Source organism: Neofelis nebulosa, chromosome 3, assembly GCF_028018385.1.
Source record: "Neofelis nebulosa isolate mNeoNeb1 chromosome 3, mNeoNeb1.pri, whole genome shotgun sequence".
NCBI lineage: Eukaryota > Metazoa > Chordata > Mammalia > Carnivora > Felidae > Neofelis > Neofelis nebulosa.
The window spans coordinates 205766843-205777904 of NC_080784.1; the positions used below are offsets into that span (position 1 = coordinate 205766843).

Sequence of the window (11062 nt, forward strand, 5' to 3'; positions counted from 1 at the left end):
AAAGCATTTGGCAAAATTCAACACCTATTAACAAAACTCCTCAACCTAATAATGGGCATCTACAAAAGTCTACAGCAGACATCATACTTTATGGTGAAATACTGAATGCTTTCACCCTAAAATCAGGAACAAGGAAATTGTACTAAAAGTCCTAGCCAGTGCAATGAAGAACGAAAAAGAAAGAAAAGGCATACATAACAGAAAACAAAGGAAAAAAAAAAAAAAAACAACACTACTCAGACACGATGACTTTCTACACAGAAAATACTAATGAATCCACCAAAAACTCCCAGAATATGATTTTAGCAAGATCAAAGGATAGAAGATAAACACACAAAATTTAATTACATTTCTATATACTAGCAATGAATAAATGAAACTGAAGTTTTTTTAAAAACACCATTTACAGACGTTGAAAAAAATTAAATATTTATGTATAAATCTAGGAAAACATGTACAGAATCCATCTGCTGAAAACTACAAAACACCAATGAAAGAAACCAAACATGAATTATAGGTCAATTATATCTCCATTAAAAAAAAAAAAAAAAAAAGAAATCAAAAATGATCAAATAGAGATGCATACTATGTTCATGGATTGGAAAACAACATAGTAAATGTGTCAATTTTCCACCAAATTGATCTATAGATTTAAGACTATTCTATTCAAATCCCAGAAGAATTATTCGTAAAGATAGGCAAGCTTATTCTAAAATATATGGAAAAGCAAAACAACTAAATAGCCAAAATATTTTTTTCTTTAAAGTTGGAGAAATCAGGGGCGCCTCGGTGGCTCAGGTCATGATCCCCCAGTTTGTGAGTTTGAGGCCCGCACTGGGCTCAGTGCTGACAGCTCAGAGCCTGGAGCCTGCTTCTGATTCTGTGTGTCCCTCTCTCTCTACCCCTCCCCAGCTTATGCTCTCTCTCTGTCTCAGAAATAAACATTAAAAGATTTTTTTTTTAAGCTGGAGAAATCACCTTGCTCAATTTTAAGACCTGCAGTAATTAAGACATGGTATAGGCAATGAAACAGATCCACAAATCAATGGAACAGAACGGAGAGTACAGAAATAACCCACACTCAAATAAGGTCAACTGATTTCTCACAAAGGTGAAAAGCCAATTCAGTGGAGAAAGGATATCCTTTCAACAAATGGGTTTGGAACAACCGAATATCCATATGAAAAAAAATATGAATATATATAGATAGATATGAATAGTTCATATGTACATATAGATATATATAGATATAGATATAGATAAACTAACTCAAAATGAATCACAGATCTAAATGTAAAGCTATGAAACTTTTAGGAGAAAGCATAGGGAAAAAAAAATCTTTATAACCTGAAGTTTCGTAAAACAAAGAGTTTACAGATATGACAGCAAAAAGTAGGATTCATAGGGGCGCCTGGGTGGCTCAGTCGGTTGAGCATCCGACTTCGGCTCAGGTCACGATCTCGCGGTCCGTGAGTTCAAGCCCCGCGTCGGGCTCTGGGCTGATGGCTCGGAACCTGGAGCCTGCTTCCGATTCTGTGTCTCCCTCTCTCTCTGCCCCTCCCCCGTTCATGCTCTGTCTCTCTCTGTCTCAAAAATAAATAAACATTAAAAAAAAAATTTTTTTTTTAAAGTAGGATTCATAAAAGAAAAATCTGGTAAGCTGAACTTCATCAAAATTAAATTTTTTTCTTTGCAAAAAAAGAAAAAAAAGCTATAGACTGTAAGAAAATGTTTGCAAATTGCATATTCGACAACACTCCTATCCAGAATTATAAACAACTCTCAAAACTCAAAAGCAAGAAAATAAACAACCCAATTAAAAATAGCCAAAGTCTTGAATAAACACTTCACCCAAGAGGATACAAGAATGGCAAACAAATACATGAAAAGTGTTCAATATCAGTAGTCATCAGGGAAATGCAAATTGAAACCACACCTATTACAATGGTTAAGATAAACACTAGGGACAAGCAGCGCTAGCAAGGATGCAGAGTCACTGGAACTCTCGACATTGCTGGTGAAGAGTCAAAAAGGTATGGCCGCTCTGAAAACTAGTCTGGCAGTTTCTTACAATGTTACCATATGACCCAGCTCCCACTTCTTAGTATCTACTATAGAAAAATGAAAATTTAATCCACACAAAAACCTGTACACAAATGTTTTTGTAGAAGCTATATTCATTTTCACCAAAACCTGGGAAGAACCTCGATGTCCACCATCGGGAAAATGAATAAACTGTGGTATATCCATACAATGGAATACTACTCAGCAGTAAAAAGGAACAATCTATTACTGGTATATGCAACTGGGATGAATCTCAAAGTGATTATGCTGAGTGAAATAAACTAGCCTCAAAAAGTTACATCCTATATGATTCCATTTATATGACTCCTCCAACAGATAAAATCATAGTAACAAAGTACTAGCTGCCAAGAGTTTAGGGGGTGGAAGAGAGTATGATCTCACAGGGATTGCACAAGAGAGCTTTTGTGGGCCAAGAAAGTGTTCTGTATCCTAACAGTGGTAGTGGTTATACTAATCTATATAGATGTGTCTATATAATCCAAAATCCTGTACATTTTAAAATATCAATTTTACTACATGTTAATTTTTCAATTAGCATACAATAAAACCACTTAGCAAAACTGCCTGGCAATATCTACTAAAGTCAAACCACATAAACTTAGCAACTCCACTCCGATATATATGGACAGATATTCGACTGAAATGAGTACTCACGTCCACCAAAAGACGTGTACAGGAATGTGCTTATCAGCTATAAAACAAAATAACTTTGGGATGCCTGGCTGGGTCAGCTGGTAGAGCACACGACTCTTAATCTCAGGGTCGTTAGTTCAAACCCCGCGTTATGTATGGAGCCTATTTAAAAAAAAAAAAAAAAGTAAATAAAATAAAATAACCTGAATATCCATCAATATTAGAATGGATAATCTGTGGTATAGTTACACAATGGAAAAAGATGTATGCCATGAAAAAGAATGATGATGGGGCACCTGGGTGGCTCAACTGATTAAGGATCCAACTCTTGATTTAGGCTCAGGTCATGATCTCACAGTCTTTGAGTTCAAGCCCCACATTAGGGCTCTGAGCTGACAGTGCAGAGCCTGCTTGGGATTCTCTCTCTCTCTCTCTCTCTCTCTCTCTCTCTCTCTCTGCACCACCCCCTGCTTGTGCTCTCCCTCTACCAAAATAAATAAACATTTAAAAATATATTTAAAAAAATTTAAAAAAATTGAGTTGCTATGTCAACAACACAGGTGCACCTCAACGTTGAGCCAAAGAGCACTGGCAGAGCGCTTTCACAAGAAATTCAAATACAGCCCAAATGCAGAACAGTGGTGGGATGACTGCAAAGGGGAACAAGGAAGCATTTTAGGGTACAGGGAATATTCTATATCTATATTCTATATCTTGGTATACTGGTTACATGGGTGTGCACATGCATAAAATACTCAATCACACAGGTGCTCCTTGCAGCTGCACCAAATTGTTAATCTTAGTTAAAGCACATAAGGTTCTAGATCTTTATTTGACATACTCCCTCAGGTCACTAAGGCAAATGTGAACTAGGGAGAAAGTTATGACTGAACTTCATTTCATCACGGCAGCAATGCCTGCAACACACCCCAATGTGCCTCGAGATTCATAATCATACCATCTAACTATGTATGAATGTGCTGTAGGATGGCCTTTAAACATTATTAATAGTATCTCCTTCTTGCCACTTTTCCTTGCTGAAAAGGATTTATGTTATTACAAATGCTCCCTATACTACAACAGGTTTCTCTGACTTTAAAACTTCATTCATTCATTCATTTAAACAGAGAGAGGGAGAGAAAGAGAGAGAACATGAGAGGAGCAAAGAGAGAGGGAGAGAGAGAATCCCAAGCAGGCTCCACACTCAGAGCAGAGTCCTATGGGGGGCTTAACCCCAGAGCTGTGAGATCATGAACCGAGCAGAAATCAAGAGTAGAACGCTTAACCGACTGAGCCACCCAGGTGCCCCCTGACTTTAAAACTTTAATATCACAGTTTGGAAATGTACTTTGATCCCTACCGCCAAATGGCTTCCTTTTACAAATCTCTAACAGCATTACAAAAACAGCTCTAAATTCCCTTTTGAGTCCTCCATGAGTGTAAACTATGTGTAAGTTGATATTCCAATAGCCAGTGACTGGGTCAATTTCCATAATAGAGGAATTCTGCGTTTTGCAAATAACATGGGCATGACTGAATTTTGCACACCCATTCAGAAAACAGAACTGTGATTGTGTAAATATTTTTATTTTGTATATAATACCTAAATGTTTAATTGTTAAAAGGTGAAAAAGCCAAGATCAGTTTTATTTCAAAAAGAAAAAATGCTGGTAATATCAGGTTGTAAAGTACTATTCATCTTTTTGCTCCGTAAGTAATACTCACTGTAGAAAAGTCTTAAAGTTTGAGGAATGTGCAAAAAGGAAAAAAGAAAGCCATCAGAATTTCCACCCCAAATTTTTTTTTTCAAGTAGGCTACATGTGGAACCCAAAACGGGGCTTGAACTCACAAAACGTGAGATCAAGACCTCAGCTGAGTTCAAGAGTCAGAAGCTTAACCAACTGAGCCACCCAGGCGCCCCAACCACAAAATATTTTGACGCATATCGTATCAGACTCTCCTATGCAACTATATACACACAGATATTTTACAAATATGGGTTCATGCTACAAATGTTTTCTATTGTGGGGAGCCTGGCTGGCTCAGTTAGTAGAGCATGAGCCTCTTGATCGCGGGGTTTTGAGTTCAAGCCCCACACTGTGTGTAGAGATTACTTAAAAATGGAATCTCTGGCGCACCTGGGTGGCTCAAGTCATGATCTCGCAGGTCCTTAGTTGGAGCCCAGCATCGGGCTGCTGTTGGATCTTCTGCCCTCTTCTCTCTGCCCCTGCCCCACTTGAGCTCTCTCTCTCTCTCTCTCAAAAATAAACAAACATTCAAGAAAAATAGAATCTTTAAAAATTATTGATGAGGGGCACCTGGGAGGCTCAGTCGGTTAAGCCTCTGACTTCAGCTCAGATCATGATCAATATCACGGTCTGTGAGTTTGAGCCCCTTGTTGGGCTCTGTGCTGACAGCTCAGAGCCTGGAGCCTGCTTCGGATTCTGTCTCTCTCTCTCTCTCTCCCTCTCTCTCTCTCTCTCTGCCCCTCCCCTGCTCACGCGCTCTCTCTCTCTCTCTCTCTCTCTCAAAAATAAATAAATATGTTTTTAAATTATTAATGAGCTACAAACGTTTTCTGTTTTATAAGCTTCCTTATTCACTCAATACACCATGAACATTATGAAAATTATATTTTAAAATAGAAATGCAAAACAATAAGATATATTCATGATACCCTTCACCACCAACTTTTCATTTCAGGGCCAACCCTTGATTGTTGCATCAGAGCAGACCACCAAATGAGGCTATTAGAACGGGGCTTATCCAAGACCCAGCCATGCCCACTGTTCTTGACAGCATACTGTGTTCCCATTCCACAAGCGGAAAAAGCTTGATCGATAGCATCCTGTGGCAAAGTCCTTAATAAAGTCCAGCCCAGCCTCCTGGAAAATAATGACTGTGTACATACGTAACAGTGCGTGCCACCAGGCACTGTTTATTTATTTAATTCGTACAATAACCCTAAAGTTAGGTGCCAGATCACTTAGAACACTGAAGCAGCCTGAGGTTTGACAGCTTGCTTGAGGGCACAGAGCCTATCAAGTTTGTATACTCAAGTTTTGCAGCCAAAGACTCTATAAGCTACACTGTATCTTCGTACTTACCCCTCAGCCCTTACTTCTGTGTAGAAGCCACCCACATGCACAAAGGCCCTCTGTGCCTGAGCAGCTACCCTGATGAAGGTGGTCCTCGGCTAATGCTCAGTGCTGTGCCCAGAACACAGGACGCCTCCTGGGAATCCAGACCGTCCTTCCACTCTTACTCCTCTCTCAGATACCTTCTGCCCTGGTGACCCTACATAGAATGGAAAGGATGCAACCCCGGAATCAATCAGAAGCTTCTTCTGGAAATGCAAGGCCAGTACCCACTCTCTGTTGTTTGTTGACAAACACTTCTTTGAATGCCTCTTCTGCACCAGACAAGGTTCCCCCAAAGAGTTCACCATCTATGGGGAGACAATCCAGAGGCTTCAGAATTACAGTAAAAATTTTTGTGATCAGTTATCAAGAACACTTTCAGCTTTGCCACCATGGGTATCTTTCATGCACTGTTATCAAAAATACTTGTGAAGAAATTTTAAAACTTAAGATACTTTATTTAATAACATTGTCAAGTTAGCTAACATATAGTGTATACAGTGTAGTCTTGGCTTTGGGAGTAGAGTCCCATGATTCATGGCTTACATACAACACCCAGTGCTCGTACCAACAAGTGCCCTCCTCAGTGCCCATCTCCCATTTTCCCTCTCCCCCACCTTCCCCATCCACCCTCAGTGCCCATCACCCATCTTCCCCTCCTGCCCCCCCATCCACCCTCAGTTTGTTCTCTGTATTTAAGAGTCTCTTATGTTTGCCTCCCTCTCTGTTTGTAACTTATTTTTCCTTCCCTTTCCCTATGGTCTCATGCTAAGTTTCTCAAATTCCACATATGAATGAAAAAACTAAAGATACAACTTTACAGAGAATGTTTCTCAGAGCACAAGTCACAAATCAATAGAACACAGTAAAGTAATTCTGTGTACTACAACCGTTTTATTAATGAAACGGAATGAAATAGAAAAGACAAAAAAATATCAGAATATCATTTTGTAGGGGCGTCTGGGTGGCTCAGTCGGTTGAGCACCCGACCTGGCTCAGGTCACGATCTCACGGTCTGTGAATTCGAGCCCCACATCAGGCTGTGTGCTGACAGCTCAGAGCCTGGAGCCTGGTTCGGATTCTGTGTCTCCCTCTGTCTCTGCCCCTCCCCTGCTCATGCTCATGCTCTCGCGCGCGCTCTCTCTCTCTCTCTCTCTCTCTCTCAAAAATAAAAACATTAAATATATATATATATACACAACACTTTGTAAAACTTCTGTTGTGTAAGAGGAAGCAGGCACTACAGGTCTTAATATATCTTATTTCTCACAGGGGATCGTGGTCAAAAACCTTGACTCATAAGTATAACAGTAAGGCAGTCTTGTCAAAAATCATACTAGATAGATGGTTATATATGAGTTTGAGTAATGTGATTGGAATAATAAACTAAAAGAAGACTGTTTTAGCTAAATATTGCAAAATAAATGGGATTTATTAAAACCTGAAACAATAGTATCACCAACTTGTTTTTACTGAATGGGTAGAAGTGGTATATTTTACACCAAGCTATAGCAAATATTATCAACATTTTTGTAAAGGATTTGCATAGGCAGACGGCCTACTCTTACCTCCCCAGCAGCAGCAAACACTACCCTTAATTTACAGCTCAAAGATCCAAATGCCCAAACTTCATCCTTGACCCCAACAACTACACCTGTGTTGCTCTCCAGGGTGTTCGAAAAGGGTAACCTCTGTAGAATGAAGTCCAGGCCTATGATCCAGGATCCCAAACAAACGTGACAACATCATCTAAAGAAAGCTCCCACAACCGCACGTTTTACACTACGGAGAACACTGAAAATACTTTAAACTGAAAGTACACATGCGATACTGTATGTTCACTTAATAGCAAAAGCATCAGAAAGCCATACCACGTGCAATCATGTATCTGCTCTCACTACAGACCATTCCTACACAATATTTAGAATCTTGCATAAAACACTTTGCCTCGTAATTTCGCACACAAATACTCCTGATGAGGCTTTTTTTTAATTGCAAATGTCTTTAAAAGAACTGAACTTAACAGTTCTAAAGACGCGACTTTCGCAAAGTCCGTTATCTTTCAGTAGCCAAGTGAACGACTGGAAATGACCGTGTCAGGTGCACACCCTCCTACTACCATCGTGTCTTCTGAAGTGTTGTGACCGATGTCAGAGGAACAAAGGTGCAGCAATCCACAACGGGTACATGCACTGTGTGCTTGCTGCTTTCATCAACAACACGGGAGAAAAAAACTCATTTTTCAAATTCCTTAAGTTCAGACGCTAAATATATGTCTGAGTAACCAGACCACCAATGACCCCTAAAACTTTTTTAAAAAGCTGGGCTCCGGAAGACTGTCAGGTGGCTCTCAAACGACCGTATCGGAGCCGAAAAAGAAAACTTCGAGGCAGGCACTACTCAGTCATCACTTGCAAGGGATGCAGAAGGCAGCCGCCGTGAAACAACATTTGAAAGCACTCCCAACTACGAAGGGAAGCCCCGCTCGTCACCTGACTCCTAATTCTCCTGGAATTGCACACCAGCAATTTCAAGGACGCGCTCCGCGCGGGGCGAGATGGCACCACCCCCGGGTCCGTGACAGCGGCGCGCAGGTGGGCAGAGGCACAGGCAGCGCCGCGCGCCGCACCCAGGAGATGCCGGCACCTGGCGCGGGCAGCCCGCGGGAAGGCTGTCACCGCGCTAGCCGCCGGCGGCCCCGGCCCCGGCCCGCCCGTTAACCCGCGCGGAGTCCGGCCCCCGGCGGGAGGGCCGCCCGCGTCCGCCCGCCCACCCCGCCCCCGCCCCCGCCGCCGCTTACCTCGAAGTAGCCTCCGGGGGCGGCGCCGCCCGCGCCCGCGCCCGCGCCGAGGGGCCCGTTGGCCGCCGCCGCGCCGCCCGGGGCCGCCAGGCCCGCGGCCTGGGAGCCGCGCAGCGCCGCCGCCGGGCCGGCCTTGCCGCCGCCCGCACCGCCGTTGCCCCCGCCCGAGCCGCCGCCGCCGCCCCGCTTGTTCTTCCGGCGCTTGGCCCCGCGCTTGGCGTCGGCCGGGCTCATGGCGGGCGGGCGGGGAGAGGGCGCGGAGCGGGCGCGGGGCCGCGGGCGGCGGCGGAGGGCGGGGAAGGCGGGGAGGCTGAGGCGGCGGCGGGGCGCTCCGGCCGGCCGAGGGCGGGGGGGGGCGCTACGCGGGGTCGCCTCCGGGCGGGGAGGGCCGGGCGGGCGGGAGCTGCGGGGAGGCCGCTGGGCGGGAGGAACAGCGAGTCCACCGGGCCCGGCGCCGCCGCTGACCAGAGTTAGAGTCCAATATGGCGGACACAAGGGGAAAGGGATCCCAGTTTACGTCGGGGGAGGGGGAAGGAGCGGCGGGGAGGGGGAGGGGTGTGGGCGCCCTCCCCCCCCCCCACGCCTTACTCCGCCCTCCCGAGCGCCGCTCCCCCTCTGCCTCGCCCGCCCCCTCCCGCCGTTAACGAGCGCCGGCGCGCAGGGCACGCCGGGAGTGGGAGTTCGCGCGCCCGCGTCGCCGCCGGGGACACACGGTGGGATGACCACGGTTCCCGTCAAGCCTCGCGCGGCCGAGCGCCCGGACGCCGAGAGGGGCTGAGCCGGGGGCTGGGGGGAGTCGCCTGCGCCGGTGACGTCACCGTCGCTGTACGCACAGCCCAGTCACGCCCGCGTCGCTTGGCCTTCTGGGAGTTGTAGTTGGACGGAAGGGCCGTGCCGGCGCGAGGCACCGTCGCCCGCGGTGGACGAACTACAGGGTTGGAGACGAGGAGTTCCGCCTCTTTGACAGGCACGCATACGCCCCGGCGTCCTGCGCCCCGCCCCCCGGGTGCCGCAGGCCGGCCCGGCCCCCGGGATGCACCAGGCCGGGAACCGGGCTCTGGCCCGCCGGGAGGGGCCCGGTGACCTTGGTCCGGCTCTGGGTGCGAGTCCGCCTCCCCCACTTTCTGGCTCTGTGACCTTGGGCCGGTCCCCTAGCCAGAACCCAGGTGACTCGCTGGGGATGAGAACGACCTGCCTCGTGGGCTTGGGTGGGGTTCCGGAGGGCGCCTGGCCCAGCGGTGCGCGGAGCTGCTGCCCCGAGAGCCCGGGCGCCTCGGGTCGGGGTCCGCCCTGGGAGATGGAGCAGCCTGTGCAGAGCAGCCGTGGCTGTACCAGGGCCCGGCCCGGCACACCTGTCGGTTAGCGTAGGACCCCAGGGCCTGCAGACGCCCTTCCCGAGCTCGCCCTCTCCCTGCTCCCGCGTCCGGGGCTCTGGTGCCTAGTGACCGGGCAAGGTCCCGGATGGTCCCGACGTTTCTCGCGACCTCGCGTTCACCCACCTCGCAGGGCGTGCCTCCGAACGTCCCAGGCCTTCCAGTGCTCTCTGCCCCGCGGGGCCTCAGACTCCCAGGTCAGAAATCTAAGCTCTCCGCCTGGACCCTCTTCCTCCCCGGGCCGCTTGCCCATCATCAGCAAGCCCCAGGTACAGTTCTGCCCTTAGGACAGGAGCGGTCCTTTGCCTAGGCCCTGCATTCCTGAGCGCCCCACTTATCACAGTCACCGAGACACCAAAAACATCCTTTCCCCCTCGGGTTCTGTGGGTGGTTACAGGGCCGAGATACCGTTAGCTCTGGGCCTGCCCACATCTCTTTGCCTAACCTCACCCTTGCGCCAGCTGCAGTCACCGTCTTCAAATCCTCTGACCCATTCTTCATGACACAACCAGAATGAGCTAAATCAACCCTCTGCTTAAAGCCCTTCAGGGACTCTACTTGTCAGCAAAATAAAGGCCCCTCCCCCCTCCCAGAGGGTTTTGGATGACCCTGCCCTGATGGTGGTGTTTGAGAGAGTGGGTGGGGGACGCCTGCTCAACCTCCTTTGACACTCCTCCAGGTAAACAAAGTCTTGGGCTGCTCCCCACCCCACGGGGGCTGGGTCAGACACTCCCTTCTCCCACAGCCCCTTTGCTTTCCTTTATCATAGCACATAGACACTAGATTGAGATTTTTGGTATTCACCAGTATCCCCGGAGAGGTCTTAGGGGGCTGGGAGGACATGGGAGTGCCTGACTCATGCACCTGTGAATCCCAGCTCCTGCCAAGCAAGGGCTGGGCACACACCAATCCAGTATTTGCTGGATGAATGAATGACATAATAATGACCATTTGTCAAATAGTTATGTACCAGCCACTCTGCCTGCTGCTGTATCCTCTCATCTAATCCACATAACCACTCTTGAGATAG

At 47.2% G+C, this 11062-nt stretch overlaps 1 protein-coding gene across 9 annotated transcripts in view; it reads right to left on the reverse strand.

Moving 5' to 3' along the window:
• The window catches only part of FAM193A (family with sequence similarity 193 member A), a 165602-nt gene extending 155017 nt beyond the window's left edge, over positions 1-10585 (reverse strand). For 8 of the 9 annotated variants that reach the window (XR_009258691.1, XR_009258694.1, XR_009258693.1 and 5 more), the window contains exon 1: positions 8660-8818. The gene's annotated coding sequence lies outside the window, so the exon portion shown is untranslated. Of the gene's footprint in view, positions 1-8659; positions 8819-10158 lie in introns of those variants that run through there. The other variant, XM_058719614.1, reaches the window with a different exon arrangement.
• Positions 10586-11062: the final 477 nt, after the last annotated feature.